Source organism: Triturus cristatus, chromosome 4_2, assembly GCF_964204655.1.
Source record: "Triturus cristatus chromosome 4_2, aTriCri1.1, whole genome shotgun sequence".
In the NCBI taxonomy this organism is placed as follows: Eukaryota; Metazoa; Chordata; class Amphibia; order Caudata; family Salamandridae; genus Triturus; species Triturus cristatus.
The window spans coordinates 904,966,558-904,982,612 of record NC_140586.1 but is presented as its reverse complement, the minus strand read 5'-3'; the positions used below and the strand labels follow the sequence as shown (position 1 = coordinate 904,982,612).

Below are 16,055 nucleotides of genomic sequence, written 5' to 3'. Positions count from 1 at the left end.
GCGAGCAGCTGTGGGCGACTGCCGCTCATGTCCGGTAGCATTTAGTCCTCTTTTCTTTGCACAAAATACATCCTCGGGCCCATTTTGGACACGAGGGTACATTTTGCACTTATAAAATAGTGCTAAATGATGGATTACTCCTCTCACATCATTGTTCATAATTATAGAAGGGCAGGGTACAATTGAGGGGGCTTGGCAAGTTTGAGGTAATGTATGTTCCCACCTTCTGCTTTCTCCTGTCATACAGGAAAGAGGTTGATGTTGAGAGGGTGTCACCATGAGTAGAGTGTTTTAATCCGAATGTGGTTTTTCATTTTTTACAAAAGTTTGTCATTTTTATTTCTTGATTTCCAGGGAACGAGTGGTCGTGCCTGGTGCAGTGCGCGTGAAGGAGGCAGAGACCGGAAGTGCAGACATCCTTGGAGCTCACAATTGCTCATTCATACAAGAAGCATTTTAATTAATCTGATGTTCTATTCTGCTTTATCCCTCTGGGTCAGAGCAGTGAGAATGGAGGCAACGATTGACGTTTGTTCCATGGTCCCTTCCATCGGGGAGGCTGTGCCTCCCAAAGGGTTCATAATAGGAGGGGGATGGGGGGCTGCACAAGGCTTTGAGCTCTGAGACTAGCACAGTACTTCCTTTTCCCAACAATATCACTGTATTGAGTGTGCAGCTCCACTATTTGTCTCAATGCTTTGAAATTGAGCACTGGCAGCCTCAGTGCCTTGATATAAAACATAGATTTTTCACAGCTCAATAGCCTCAGTGCCTTTATATAAATGTGGATTTTTCACACCTTGGTGAGTTTGAGTCTAATTAAGGGCCTTATTATGACTATGGCGGTCTATTGGGCTGCCGTAGCCACAGTGGCTGTGCGGGCACTGCCACACCGGTGGGCCGACCACCTCATTACAACTTGTGGGGTCGGACCGCATTGGCACTGCCCCAACTGCCAAGGATCAGAGATCCGTGGTGGTGTTGCAGTGGTCTACAGGCCGCAATATGCTTGGCAGGGTCGCTGCAGCTCTGCCAAGCATATTACGAGTTTCCTCTCCGCCACACTTTTCATGGCAATGCGACCGCCATGAAAAGTGTGGTGGTGAGGAAACAGAGGGGGCCCTACATGGTCCCCTTTTGCCTCTGTGCCATGGGAGGCATGCCCCCGTCTGCATGCACCCAAAGTTGCTGCAGGGCATGAACTTGACAGACCATGACGTGCAAGAACTGCCTTTGACTGCCTTTGATGCTCCCATTTTTTAAAGGCACTGCTGTGGGACCGCCAGAGAACTGCCCGCCAGAAACTTTAAAAGTCATACTCTAGTGGGCGGTGTTTTATGGCTTTGATGGTCTCGGAGCAGGGTGGCGGTGTGGTGGCCCCGCCCTGAGATCACCACCGTCATAATCAGTCCTTTTGTGCAACAGATAAAACGGATTCATTAATCCCGTAAAGAAGAAACAGATTTGAAAATTGTAAACCACAAAAGGAAATATGCGAATCCGGAAGCGAAAACAACAAGCAAGAACAAAGACAAGAAAACATTGGTTTAAAAGTTGCACTGTTCATTGCCACGGTCTTGCCCCTTTCTCTCTGGCTGGTTCCCTCGTCCAAATATATATTTGGCGGGGAGCTGTGGGCCATTTCTAGTTCCAGTGGTATGACATAGTCACTGGGCTGTGGGGGTGAATGGAAAGGAGATTGTGGACTCTCCTGCTGGCTTTATTCTTGACATTGAAAATGTTGTCAGGATCGTTTGGGACATTCGGTTCGACCTCCCACTCTTAACAGCTGTTATCCTTAACTCCGTCTCTCTCATTTTTTGTTTGTTCTTCCAATACCTTATTTTCTTATTTTCTAGATTTGGTAGAGCGCAACAGCTACCCCAGCAATGGGGTGTCCCGGCGCTAGCAACAAGCAAACTCCTACTGAACGGGGGAGGGAAGGCCAAAAACCCTAGAGAGCAGGGAAGAGGTGGGTCTTGATAGCTCTGCGAAAGGCTGGGAGACAGTCTATGGAGCGGATGCTGGGGGGGAGATCGTTCCATAGTTTGGACCCTAGGACACTAAAGGAACGGCCACCAATGCGACTAAGTCTGACTCTGGGAACTGTCAGAAGAAGTTGATTAGAGGAGCGAAGGTCACGGCCAGGGACATAGAGTCGGGCCAGCTTTCGCAACAGAGGGGGAATTCCCTGTTTGACGATCTTGAAGATCGTGATAAGAGCTTTGAATTTCACTCTCTGTTCTACGGGCAGCCAGTGCAGTTTGCGGATGGTGGCTCTGGCTGAGCATCTACGTGGGAGACCGACCAGAGTTCTGGCCGCCGTGTTCTGGATACGTTGGAACCTGGCCGTTTCAGCTTTATTTGCTCCCAATAGAAGGACGTTGGCATAGTCCAGGCGAGACAAGATGGTTGCCTGGATAATTAGCTGGCGAGCTTTAGAGTCAAATAGCCCGAGTATAGGCCGGAGGTTTCTTAGGAGCCCTATACAGGTGGCAGCCACCTTTTTAGTATGTGACTGGAAGCTGAGGTTGGCATCCATCCAAACTCCCAAATTTTTTACACAGTTTTTAGGGGTTGGAATGGTGCCAAGGGATGACGGCCACCAGTGCTCATTCCATAGGCAGGTGTTTCGGCCGAGGAGTAGCACCTCGGTTTTCCCGGCATTAAGCTGGAGGTAGTTGTCCGTCATCCATTGAGCCACTGATGCCATGCCCTCTTTAAACTTGGATGCCGCGGTGGACGGGCTATCAGAGAGGGTGACGACAAGCTGGGTGTCGTCGGCGTATGAGACCAGCGTGAGCCCCCACTCTTTGGCCACATCAGCAAGCGGCTGGACGTATAAGTTAAAGAGGGAGGGGCTCAGCGCTGAACCCTGGGGGACTCCTTGGGCTATGGGATGAGATTTAGAAAGAAATGGGGGGGCTGACACCTTGAAGGATCTGTCTTTTAAGAAGGATTGGAACCATGAAAGAGCAAGGCCTGTCACACCGGCCTCCTCTAGACGTTCCAAAAGGATGTCGTGGGACACCGTGTCAAAGGCTGCGCTGAGGTCTAATAGAATCAGCGCAGCACTTTGTCCGGAGTCCAGGATCGTCCTGAGATGTTCGGTGGTGGCCAATAAGGCAGACTCAGTGCTATGGCCCGCTCGAAAGCCATTTTGGGAAGGATCCAGAATACCGTGACGGTCCACATGTTTCGAGAGAATGCCGTTGACATGGGCCTCTGCTATCTTGGATAGCCAGGGTAGAAGGGATATTGGACGGTAGCTTTCTGGTTTGGAAGGGTCGAGGGAGGGTTTTTTAATTATTGGTGATACCCACGCTTGTTTCCAGGTAATGGGTACAGAGCCCGAGGAAAAGGAAAGGTTGAGGATTTCCAACATGGGAGATAAAAAAAGATCCAGTGAGTCCAGGAAGTGAGAGGGGCTCATAGGGTCAGCGGGGGAACCAGACTTCACCTTCCTGCAAAGTTTGTTAAGTTCGGCAGCCGAAATGGCAGGAATTTGGGTAAGAGGGATACGGCATGGATACCTCACAGTGCAATTTCATTATTTCTTTCCTTTGCCTTTCCACAAGACTTAATAGATCTTTTTTATGTTTGTGCATTCACATGGTTTTCAGCTGAAATATTAACTGTGCTTAAAGCTGTTCAAGAGGCTGCACAACGGGTGTAGATTCTTCGAGACACCTAGTACCTTCTGCAGGTTTCCACCTGCTACTCCCTTCGTCGTCGGCTTGGGTGGAGGGTTGTTCATGGATGATGGTGGAGAGTTACTAATGAGTTGAACTGCACGAGCAGGGTCTAGTAGAGCTGGTGGCACCCGGTGCGACAATGTTTATTGGTGCCCCCCAATGGCCACCTCCACCATGGATTCCCTCACTGCCACCCTTTAACAGTGCCCCTCAAGTCTCTATAGCCACTCTCTCTCAGATGCATTTAATTGGTTTTATAGCGCCACTCATACCAGTGTAGGATGTCAAAGCACTTTGCATTACACACACAATCATACATTTGTAAATCAGCGTACAGGAAATGTTACATAAGCCAGAGGACTGCAAGGTGTAGGAGTGACATGTCATCCCTACTGGTAAGCAGTATAGTTGAAGAGCCCTTGGCCTGGAGAAGCACAAACTCGGAATTTAAAAAAGAAAACCGTAGTTGGGGGTTCTCTTTAATAATAAGCATCGATTCCTAAACAAATTAACCCTTTTTGCACATATTAATTTATGCTCTGATCTATACTTTGCAGTGTGCATGCAGATCTTTGATGACAGTTAATAATTCACTGTTCAATATTATGATTCTAACTTGCAAATTGCAAATAACAAAAGTGGTAACCCACTGACCTATTTGCATGATATGCACTTTTTGTTCTTCATGATGCACTTCTTTGCAGCAGGCCTATTACCCCTCTGTGCTACCGTACAGAGAGTCAAATCCTCTACTACACAATTTCCACTCTCTCTCCAAGAAAAACATTAATCACAAAAGTTATCTTTACATTATTATTGTTGCCTTAAAATAGCTGGAGGCACGGAATATGGCAGCGTATGCTTTTACAACCATACTAAACTTGCAAACGCAGAGTTCACTCTCCCCCAATTCAGCGCCCAGTGCAGTGGCACCGGTTGCACCGCCATAGAGCCGGCCCTCCATCCGGACCATAGTTGAGCGTGCCCGCTGAGGTGGTTCGTGCCTGCAGTTCCTCGAGTGAGGGAGTAATGTGCTCAAACCAGATTGGAGACCCACTTTTGATATAGCGCCAGGTGGGAAATAAAGAAATACAAAACTATTTAGGAAAATTCTGAGATTGAGATGGAAGCGTGGCAAGAGACACTGAAGAGGTACTTCTGTTACCCTGTGCGGCAAACCGTGGCTTGTAGACCTGAGGTCAATGACTGAGATGAGGACAGGGCAGTAAAAGGTATATGTATGGGAGCCGGAGAGACCGGCCCGTCTGACGGTTATCCTATAGTATAGTAGGTCATTAAGTAATCTTGACCAGGACTAGACAACTAAAATGTAGCATTGTGGCAGGGAGACAGGTGGTTTAATAGCTTGGACATCTATCACTGTGTCAATCTATATGATTGCAAGGTGCCCGGGAACCAGAGTGAGGTTAGGGCAGCATCATGGAACGGAAATGGTGGCACGAAGTAAATGTAGGGTAGCGGGGTAGTAGTAGGGGAAAGAGAAAGCGATCCGGGGTAAAAATAGAGTGGCCTTTGGTCTAGGTTTCCGCCCAAATGAAGGTCATGATACACGTAGCGTATACAGGGGCATATCAGCAACAGCCGGCGATAATTATCACTCAGCGCTCTTAGCGTGAGGATAATTATCGCCGGGTAACGTGGATTTTTATCGCTGAGATCGCGTGCTATTAGCAACGCTTATCTCCTCAGCGATAAAAATCCTCACGCTAACTGCCTAACGTGAGATTATCGCTGGAAACCCAGCGATAAACTCACGTAGTGTGGCGTTAGCTTGCTGATAGGGACTCACAAACGTAGCCATGATATCCACCTTCTATAAGATATCATGGCTAAGTCAGTCCTGAAGCAGGCATAAGGAAAGTAGTGATAACAGGGGTTATCGCTACTTTTCCTGCCGCTATGCTTCATAGCGTGGGGCTTGATGATAGGAGAAATGTCGCTTAGCGACATTTTTCCTGTCATGTCAGGTCAGGAACTCCCACTTTGCATCTCGTTAGAGATGCAAAGCTGGGCGTTAGGAATCCCCACGCTAAAGCAAGGTTTCACGCGTTAGTGTGGCCTTGCTAATTAGGCGATAAAATTATTTACGCTTTTAGGACGAAAACATCCGCAAAAGCGGTGATAATTTTTTATCGCCAGCTTGTAAATATGCCCCACAGTTTCTAGTTAAAAGGTATAACCAAGGGGTGGAGTGCGATCCGGGACCAGTAGTGAGGGAAGGCAGGAAGGTTATGATACACGTAGTGTATATAATTTCTAGTTAGAAGGTTAAACCAGGGGGTGGAGAGCAAGCCGGGACCAATAGTAAGGAAGAGGAAGGAATGTAAGACAGCTGGGCCTGATCTTGGTGTGGCTGTAAATCCACGGACCTTTGGGGCATGGCATGTACCCAAAAAGGGGTTTTAATAAGTGTGGTGATATCGGTTACCAGGTCCAGGATCATACAAAGGGGTGAAAAGCGGGCAGGGGCCCTAGAGGAAGAAAGGACAGAGGCGTGAGCCAGTATGCTCATCATATTGGAGTAGTTGTACTTGGGAGATCCTTGGTGAAGGGTGTGCACTCAGGGGGCCCAAAATATTACAGAATGGAGAAAAGAATTTAGACATGTGTCGAGAAACATATGGTGGGTTTGTCAACGTCTAATGTTTCCAGTCTAAGCAAGGGTGGATTCCATTTCGAGTCACTTATATAGCCAGTAGTGCATTTCTGCATCTTTGTTGAGCCCGGTGTTCATAGTGTCCATGCGTAAGATGATTTCACTCTCTTTCCTTCGTATGCAGAACTCTCGGTTACCACCTCTAGGGCTTTGCTTTACAAGTTCAAGTCCGAAAAATGTGAAAATGTTGTTGTTCGGGTGGTGTTCATGAAAATGTTCCGTTAGTGGTGGTCCCGTTTCTGTCTTGTGAATGTTGCGGTAGTGCTCTAGGATTCTGGTTTTCAGTGGTCTGATAGTGCTGCCTATAGATAGTTTATAGCAGGGGCAGATGATGATGTAAATGACATAGTTTGAGTTGCAGTTGATTCACTCTTTGATCTTCATAGTTTGTTTACCTGGCACGGTAAATTCTTTTGGTTTGTTAACGCCTAGTTTGCAGGCGCTACAGTTGTGACATGTATAGAAGCCTTGGGGTTTTGACAAGAAGTGTGCTTCCGGTTGCTTTCTTGTCTCAGGTTTCTCGCTCTCCTGAAGCCCATTTGTGGGAAGTTTTGAATCTGGTCTTTGAGGGTCATATTGATAGACAACAGATACCAATGTTTTTGGAGAGTTTTGTGGATATGGTGAGGACCATTATGGTAGTCTGTAAGGAAACGAATGGTATTTGACCTCCGAGTATCATTTTCCACAACTTTCGTTTGTAGAAGTTCCTGGCGTGGTATCTTTGCACACTCAGATGCAACCTCTTCCAAGTGTGTACGTTTGTAGCCTCTTTGTTCCAATCTGAGAGTCAGGTCAGTTACTTTTTCTTCATAGACGTCCATGCTACTGCAATTCCGTTCCATTCTCCGGAATTCCCCCTTAGGGATATTCTTGATTGTTGTTTGTGGGAGGCAGCTGTCTGCCCTCAAAATTGAGTTGGCCGCTGTGGGTTTACGAAAGGCCTTGGTATGTAGTTTGGCTTCTTGTGCATTGATGCTAATGACCAGAAAGTTGAGTTCTGAGGTCGAGAAGTGGGAAGTGGTTTTGATTTATCCTAGGAACAGCTGTAAGCTCTCCTGAGATCCCTGCCAGATACATAGAATATCGTCTATGAAGCGTCCCCAATACAGTATTTTGGACGTGTACTCAGAGAAAGCTTTGTCCACAGCCAGAATCTTTCTACTTCTCCCATGAATATGCATGCATACGGAGAGACGAATTTGGCTCCCATGGCGCTGCCTTGTAGTTGTAAAAAATATTCAGAGTTAAATGAGAACAGGTTGTTGGTTAAGCAGAAATGTAACATCTCAAGGAGCATTTGATTAAATTCAAAGAAATGAGCTGGGTTGGTGGAAAGTGCCTTTCTAATTGCATTCATGCCGTCTTCATGTTTGATGGAGGTGTAAAGACTTACCACGTCAATTGTAGTGAGTATGCAGTCTGGGGTCCATGGTATATTATCCAGTTTGACCAGAATGTCTTTGGTGACTTTTATGAAACAGAGAAGATCTTTCATATAGGGTTGCAGATGGTAGTCAATAAATTCACCTAGTTTGGAGCAGATTGAGTTAATCTCTGCTATGATGGGCCTGTCTGGTGGTGGGTGACTGTTTTTATGGATTTTTGCTGGTAGGTATAGGGTGGCCATCGTGGGGTGTTCAATGTATAGATTGTTGTGTTTGTCCAGTGTTAGAAGATTACTGTGATACCAGTTGTCAAGTTTCTAGTTCAGTTCTGTAAGGATTTGTCTGGTGGGATTTTTGCCGCAACCCATAATTGGGTCATGACATATTGTGTGTGAACCCTGGTAATATCCACCAGCAGGCACAGCTCATCATGATACCTGTTAGAAAAGGTAGATGGACCGGGAGGGTCGGCCGGGGTCAGGAGGAGAGGTCTCCGGGGAGAGCCGTCTCCAGCGATCGTACAGACAAGTAACTTCCCCCCCACAGACAGATATCACACACGGATAAGGTTCAGCGTTCTTTATAAGCACTTAATTAAGGTACGGTTGAATGGTACAAGGAGGTCTGGACTCAGGGGTCCCCTCGATTAGAGTCTCGCAAGGTAGGGAAGGGGGTAGCGGGGCAGTCTATTTACCAATCAGGTAGTTCTGATGAGATGATGATGAGCTCACAATCCTCGAGCTTGGTGGTTAGGTGGTACGGGCCGCGGCAGCGCCAGCAGGTCCCGGTGGGGATGGTCGATACAACGGGCCGCGGCAGCGCCAGCAGGTCCCCGGAAGATATACGGTCCGCGGCAGCGCCAGCAGGTCCCGGTGAGGATGGTCGTTACAACGGGCCGCGGCAGCGCCAGCAGGTCCCGGTGAGGATGGTCGTTACAACGGGCCGCGGCAGCGCCAGCAGGTCCCAGGAAGATGACTGTTGCAGAAGGCCGCGGCAGCGCCAGCAGGTCCCGGTGAGGATGGTCGTTACAACGGGCCGCGGCAGCGCCAGCAGGTCCCCGGAAGATGACTGTTGCAGAAGGCCGCGGCAGCGCCAGCAGGCAGGGCGATGGTTCACAAGAGCGGGCTACGGCAGCGCCAGTAGACCGTCAAGGTTGAGTTCACTCGGTGTCTCTCGACTCCAGGATACAACTGCCTTCCTGCTCCGGAGCTGCCTCAGTTATAGGGCTGGTGCCCTTTGATGTCCGGACCCTCGCACTTGGAGGTCGGAGGGTCCGGGATGAAGGTGTCCAGACACCCAGCAGGGGGTGGAGCCAGTGCCTGGGGGAGCTGGGGGCGATCGGCACCTGGCGGGGGAGAGCCCTTGACAGTTCGGTCCCCCATTGACTTGCCAAGTGGTCCGCTCACCTCCTGGGTGGATGGTGGTGCCGGGATGTCGGGGCCGGCCAGGCCCGGGGTTAGGGTCGAGGGGAGGCCATGCGGCCGCGTGGTGCAGGGCCCCAGATGGCGGCTTGACCCGGCCGGGGAAGCCGGTGGGGCTGGACCCCGTGAGGAGTAGGGGTCCGGGGGCAGAGGGTCCGTCGGGAGACGGAGTACAGGTGCTTGTCGTGGGGATATGCCAGGTGGGCCGGAGTTCGGGCCCTGTCGAGCGGGGAGGGAGCAAGCCGTCTGTGAGGCCTGTCCAACATGCGTCCCCCCCAGCTGAAGGCGGGGAGAGTCACCCATCTCCTTGGGGACTCTCTTCGTCGAGGCGGAAAAAGCGGGACAGGCCATCCGCGTTGGCGTGGTCTTGACCTGGTCGGTGCTCTACGGTGAAGTCCATTCCCTGCAGGGAAATGGACCAGCGCAAGAGTTTTGGGTTTTCCCCCCGCATCTGCATCAGCCATTGCAGGGGTCGATGGTCGGTTTGTACCCGGAAGTGGGTACCGAAGAGATAGGGTCGGAGCTTTTTGAGGGCCCACACTACTGCAAATGCCTCCCTCTCGATGGTGCTCCAACGCTGTTCTCGGGCCAGGAGACGTCGACTGATGAAGGCCACCGGCTGGTCATGACCTTCGGGGTTCAACTGAGAGAGGACGGCTCCGATGCCGTGGTCGGAGGCGTCGGTCTGCACCACAAATTCCCGACTGTAATCGGGGGCCTGGAGCACCGGGGCGGTGCACAGGGCGGCCTTCAGCTCCTCGAAGGCCGCTTGACAATCAGGAGTCCAGTTGACCCGCTTCGGTTGGTTCTTGGATGTGAGACCCGTGAGGGGCCCCACGATGCTGCCGTAGTCCTTCACGAACCGCCGGTAGTAGCCGGTGAGCCCCAGGAAGGCTCGGACTTCGGTCTGGGTGACGGGGGGCTGCCAGGACTGGATGGCAGCAATCTTAAGTTGTAGGGGGGCCACCAGCCCGCTCCCCACTTGGTGCCCAAGGTAGGTCACAGACCCTTGGCCAATCTGGCACTTGCCGGCCTTAATGGTGAGGCCGGCCCGCTGGAGGGCGTGTAGGAACTCCTGGAGGTGACGGAGGTGGTCGGACCAGTGGCGGCTGTATACAGCGATATCGTCCAGGTAGGCAGCGCTGAATTCTTCAAGTCCCGCCAAGACCTGGTTCACCAGGCGTTGGAACGTGGCGGGGGCATTCTTCATGCCAAAGGGCATGACCTTAAATTGATAGTGGCCATCGGGGGTAGAGAAGGCTGACCGTTCCTGAGCCCTGGGTGTGAGGCCGATCTGCCAGTAGCCCGCCGGTAGGTCGAAGATACTAAGGTAGCGGGCGGCACCCAGCCGGTCGATCAGCTCGTCTGCTCGGGGGATGGGATGAGCGTCGGTCCGGGTGACAGCGTTCAAGCCCCGGTAGTCGACGCAGAATCTTAGTTCAGGGGTGGAGCCGGGGGCAGCGGCCTTGGGAACTAATACGACCGGACTGGCCCAGGGACTGTCCGAGGGCTCGATGACCCCGATCGTGAGCATCTTGGCCACTTCCTCCTGTATGCAGGCCCGTACCCGATCTGGTACGCGGTAGGCCCGGTGCCGGACAGGGGGACTGTCCCCGGTGTCTACGTCGTGCAGACACCAGGGGGTGACCCCGGGGGTGAGGGAGAACAGGGCAGCGAACTGCAGCAGGAGGTCCCGGCAGTCCTGGCGTTGCTCCGAAGTGAGGGCGTCAGAGAGCCGGACCCCGTCCACGGAGCCGTCCTTCTCCTGAGTCTTCAGGAGATCCGGGAGGGGCTCGGAGTCTTCTTCCGTGCCACTGTCTGTAGCCATCAAGAGGCTTAGTTCGGATCGCACAAAGTGTGGTTTGAGCCGGTTGGTGTGGAGGACCCGAAGGGGGTTCCGGGAGGACCCCATGTCGATGAGGTAAGTGACGGGGCTTTTGCGCTCGACCACTTTGAAGGGCCCCGTCCACTTATCCTGCAGGGCACATGGTTCGGTGGGGGACATCACCCATACTTGCTGCCCAGGCTCGAATTCAACGGAGGAGGCATTGTGATCATACCACCTCTTCATGTCCTCCTGGCTGGCCTCGAGGTTCGCCTTGGCCATCTCCCTGAAGCGCCGGGTCTGGTTTCGTAAGGCCAGGATGTATTTGAAGACGTCTGGAGGGGTCGTGTGGGGGGCCATCTCCCAACCTTCCTTGACTAGGCTGAGGGGCCCTCGCACAGGGTGCCCGTAGAGGAGTTCAAAGGGGCTAAAACCGAGGGACTTCTGGGGAACTTCCCGGTATGCGAAGAGGAGGCACGGGAGCAGTACATCCCACTGGCGACGGAGAGGCTCTTCCAATCCCCCAATCATCCCTTTGAGAGTGCGGTTAAAACGCTCCACTAGTCCGTTCCCTTGGGGGTGATAGGGGGTCGTGAATCTGTAGGTGACCCCGCATTGTTGCCAGAGGGACTTCATGTATTTGGATATGAAATTCGTACCTCGGTCGCTGACGACTTCTCGGGGGAAGCCTACCCGGGAGAAGATCCCCATCAGGGCCCGGCCAACCACCGGAGCGGTCACTGTCCGTAGGGGCACCGCCTCGGGGTAGCGGGTGGCATGGTCCACTAGTACCAAGATGAACCTGTGTCCTTGCGCCGTGCGGGGGTCCAGAGGTCCCACAATGTCTATCCCCACCCTCTCGAACGGGGTGGTGACCACAGGGAAGGGTTGCAGAGGGGCTTTCAGCTTCCGACCACTCTTCCCGCTGGCTTGGCATGTGGGGCAAGATCGGCAGTGGTTCAGGACGTCATTCCTCATTTTCGGCCAGAAAAAGTGGGTCACCAGGCGACTGTACGTTTTGTCCTGGCCCAGGTGTCCAGCCAGGGGGACATCGTGGGCCAGGTTGAGCAGAAAGTCTCGGAAGCGGAGCGGCACCACCAGAACTCGACCGGCCCCCAGCTCGGCGATTCTTTGCTCGCTGTAGAGCAGGTCGTTATCCCAGTAGACCCAGTGGGTTCCGGTGGTGTCCCCGGCGTTTTGGGTGCTGGCTTGTTGGCGGAGTCCCTCGAGGGAGGGACAGGTCTTTTGTTCCTGGCGGAACTGTTCTTGGGTGGGCCCCCCTTCTTGCCGCCACTGAGCCAGATCCGGAAGGTCCTGGTGTTGCGCGTCTTCTTCGGTAGTCGGGTCCGGGAGGTCGGACTCGCCGTTGTCCTCTACGGGGGCAACCGGGGGCGGAGGTGCTGGCCATTCGGTTTCTTCTGATCGGGGGCCGGCACGGGCGGCCATGGATCGGGTGGTTACGCAGGCCCAGTCCGGGAGGCCCAGCATCCCCAAGTGCTCTCTTCTCTCGACGGTGGCCCACGGGGAACTCTCGAGGTCATTCCCCAGGAGGCAGTCCACGGGGGCATCGTCCCGGACCGTCACCTTCAGTAGGCCGGAGACCCCTCCCCATTCAAACGGGACGCAGGCCATCTTACACATGCTCTCAGAGTTATCCGCCGAGCGGACGGGGCAGAGAATGTTCGGCAGGATCTGCTCGGGCTTTACCAGGTGACAGCGGACGGCCGTCACGCTGGCGCCGGTGTCACGCAAGGCCTTGGCTCTCTGTCCATTAATGGTCACCCACTGACCGTATTTTCTGGTGTTGGTGGGTAGGGGAGCCCGCGGAACCATGTCTCTTCCCCCTAGGCATGCCAGGACCATGGCGGCCGGTTCCCACCCTTGCTGGGCCGGCTCATACTCTTCGGGTCCCTCCGATGATTGCTCTTCCCCGAGGGCAGCGGCAGCTACCTGGCGGGGCTTGGGTGTTTGGTTCTGCGGGCAGCTCGGGTCATTGGCATAATGGCCGACTCGCTGGCATCGGTGGCACGTGACGTTGGCCCGGAACCCAGGACGCAACGGGGGGTTGCTCCGGCCGGCCGGAGGCGGGGTGCTGGCCACGGGGGTTGCCGGCAAGGCGTCTCTCCCTCGCCCCTGGCCTCCTCCTCCACCCCGAGGACGGTGCTGGCTTTGGTTGCTTCGATTCTGCTCGTGTGGCCCTCTCCGGCCCACTCGGGTGCTTTCCCATCGGTCAGCTTCGGCGGCGAGCTGCCGGGGGTCAGTCAGCTTACTGTCGAGTAGGTGCTGCCTGAGCTCGACGAAACAGTTGTTTGACAGGTGCTCCCATACCATAAGGTTGAAGAGTTGTTCGTAGGTGGTGACCTGACTTCCCTTGATCCAACCCTCGAAGGCCCGGCTGAAATAGTTCACGTATTCTACCCAAGTTGTACCTGGGATCCGGGTGCAGTCTCGGAACCTCTGGCGGTACATCTCGGGCGTGAGGCCGTAGCGGGCGAGGAGGGCAGCCTTCATGTGGTCGTAGGACGACATTTGGTGATCGGGGAGCTGTAGTAGGGCATCGCGACCCTCATTGATAAATCTCCCCCAAAGTCCGGCTCCCCAATCACTCCGGTCGATCCGGTGGGAGGTCATTGCGATCTCATAGGCTTTAAACCACTGTTGTATGTCGTCTTCTCGGACATACTCGCGGACCACATCCTTGGGGATGTGAACTTTTTTCTCAATTGGCCCCGGGGTGTGTGGTCGCTCAGGCACCCCCAGTTCCTTATTCTGTTTGCGCAGTTCTATTTCCGCCAGTCGGCGCTCGTGCTCGAGCGTTATTTTTTTCTCTTCCAGCTCTCTCTGTCTCTGCTTTTCTTCTCGTTCCTCTCGAAGCCGCATATGCTCGAGGTTGAGTTTCTGTTCAGCTAACTTGAGTTCCCCATCCATCTTGAGTCGTGCCATCTCTAATTCGTGTACTCTGACTCTGTCTCTTTCTCGTATCTCCTCCTGCGAGAGGCCCGTTCCCCGCTCCTCGGGAGCCGTGGCGTTCCCCTCTGGTGTGATGCTGTTTTGGTCTGGTGTGACGCTGCTTTGGTCGGAGGGTCCTGCGACCCCAGTTTCTGTCCATGACTCAAGAGCGCGCTTTAGATCATCCTTGGTACTCAGGCCGGTGGTAGCAATGCCAAGTTCTATGCAAAATTGTCTCAGTTCGCGGTGGTTGTATTCTTCTAATTTCTCCATTTGGAACTTCTCGGTGGAGCTGCTATCTTTGGTCGACATCGTGTTTTGTCGTGGGGTGAGCTACTCTCTGTACGATTACGCGTTGATTCGGATCGCGCCGCTGGCCACCAATGTTAGAAAAGGTAGATGGACCGGGAGGGTCGGCCGGGGTCAGGAGGAGAGGTCTCCGGGGAGAGCCGTCTCCAGCGATCGTACAGACAAGTAACTTCCCCCCCACAGACAGATATCACACACGGATAAGGTTCAGCGTTCTTTATAAGCACTTAATTAAGGTACGGTTGAATGGTACAAGGAGGTCTGGACTCAGGGGTCCCCTCGATTAGAGTCTCGCAAGGTAGGGAAGGGGGTAGCGGGGCAGTCTATTTACCAATCAGGTAGTTCTGATGAGATGATGATGAGCTCACAATCCTCGAGCTTGGTGGTTAGGTGGTACGGGCCGCGGCAGCGCCAGCAGGTCCCGGTGGGGATGGTCGATACAACGGGCCGCGGCAGCGCCAGCAGGTCCCCGGAAGATATACGGTCCGCGGCAGCGCCAGCAGGTCCCGGTGAGGATGGTCGTTACAACGGGCCGCGGCAGCGCCAGCAGGTCCCGGTGAGGATGGTCGTTACAACGGGCCGCGGCAGCGCCAGCAGGTCCCAGGAAGATGACTGTTGCAGAAGGCCGCGGCAGCGCCAGCAGGTCCCGGTGAGGATGGTCGTTACAACGGGCCGCGGCAGCGCCAGCAGGTCCCCGGAAGATGACTGTTGCAGAAGGCCGCGGCAGCGCCAGCAGGCAGGGCGATGGTTCACAAGAGCGGGCTACGGCAGCGCCAGTAGACCGTCAAGGTTGAGTTCACTCGGTGTCTCTCGACTCCAGGATACAACTGCCTTCCTGCTCCGGAGCTGCCTCAGTTATAGGGCTGGTGCCCTTTGATGTCCGGACCCTCGCACTTGGAGGTCGGAGGGTCCGGGATGAAGATGTCCAGACACCCAGCAGGGGGTGGAGCCAGTGCCTGGGGGAGCTGGGGGCGATCGGCACCTGGCGGGGGAGAGCCCTTGACAGTTCGGTCCCCCATTGACTTGCCAAGTGGTCCGCTCACCTCCTGGGTGGATGGTGGTGCCGGGATGTCGGGGCCGGCCAGGCCCGGGGTTAGGGTCGAGGGGAGGCCATGCGGCCGCGTGGTGCAGGGCCCCAGATGGCGGCTTGACCCGGCCGGGGAAGCCGGTGGGGCTGGACCCCGTGAGGAGTAGGGGTCCGGGGGCAGAGGGTCCGTCGGGAGACGGAGTACAGGTGCTTGTCGTGGGGATATGCCAGGTGGGCCGGAGTTCGGGCCCTGTCGAGCGGGGAGGGAGCAAGCCGTCTGTGAGGCCTGTCCAACAATACCATCCCATGGAGGGGAGTGGGCAACAGTAGCTCATCATTATACACCCCATGGAGGGGAGTGGGAAGGTGCAGCTCATCATGATACGCCCCATGGAGGGGAGTGGGCAACCACAGCTCATAATGATACGTCCCATGGAGGGGAATGGGCAGGTGCAGCTCATCATGATATGCCACATGGCTGGAATGGACAGGCAAAGCTCATCATGATACCTCTCCACAGAGGGGAGTGGGCAGGAGCAGCTCATCATGATATGCCCCATGGAGGGGAGTGGGCAACCACAGCTCATCATGATATGTCCCATGGAGGGGAGCGGGCAACCGCAATTCATAATGATACGTCCCATGGAGGGGAATAGGCAGGCGCAGCTCATCATGATATGCCACATGGCTGGAATGGACAGGCAAAGCTCATCATGATACCTCTCCACGGAGGGGAGTGGGCAGGAGCAGCGCATCATGATATG

General features: G+C 54.0%; 1 long non-coding RNA gene across 2 annotated transcripts in view; it reads left to right on the top strand.

The window, feature by feature from the left end:
• LOC146835386 (uncharacterized) overlaps positions 1 to 676 on the top strand; it is a 105,315-nt gene extending 104,639 nt beyond the window's left edge. For both annotated transcript variants that reach the window (XR_014960433.1, XR_014960432.1), the window contains one exon: positions 355 to 676. This is a non-coding gene — a long non-coding RNA (uncharacterized LOC146835386). The remainder of the gene's footprint in view (positions 1 to 354) is intronic.
• The last annotated feature ends 15,379 nt before the right edge of the window (positions 677 to 16,055 follow it).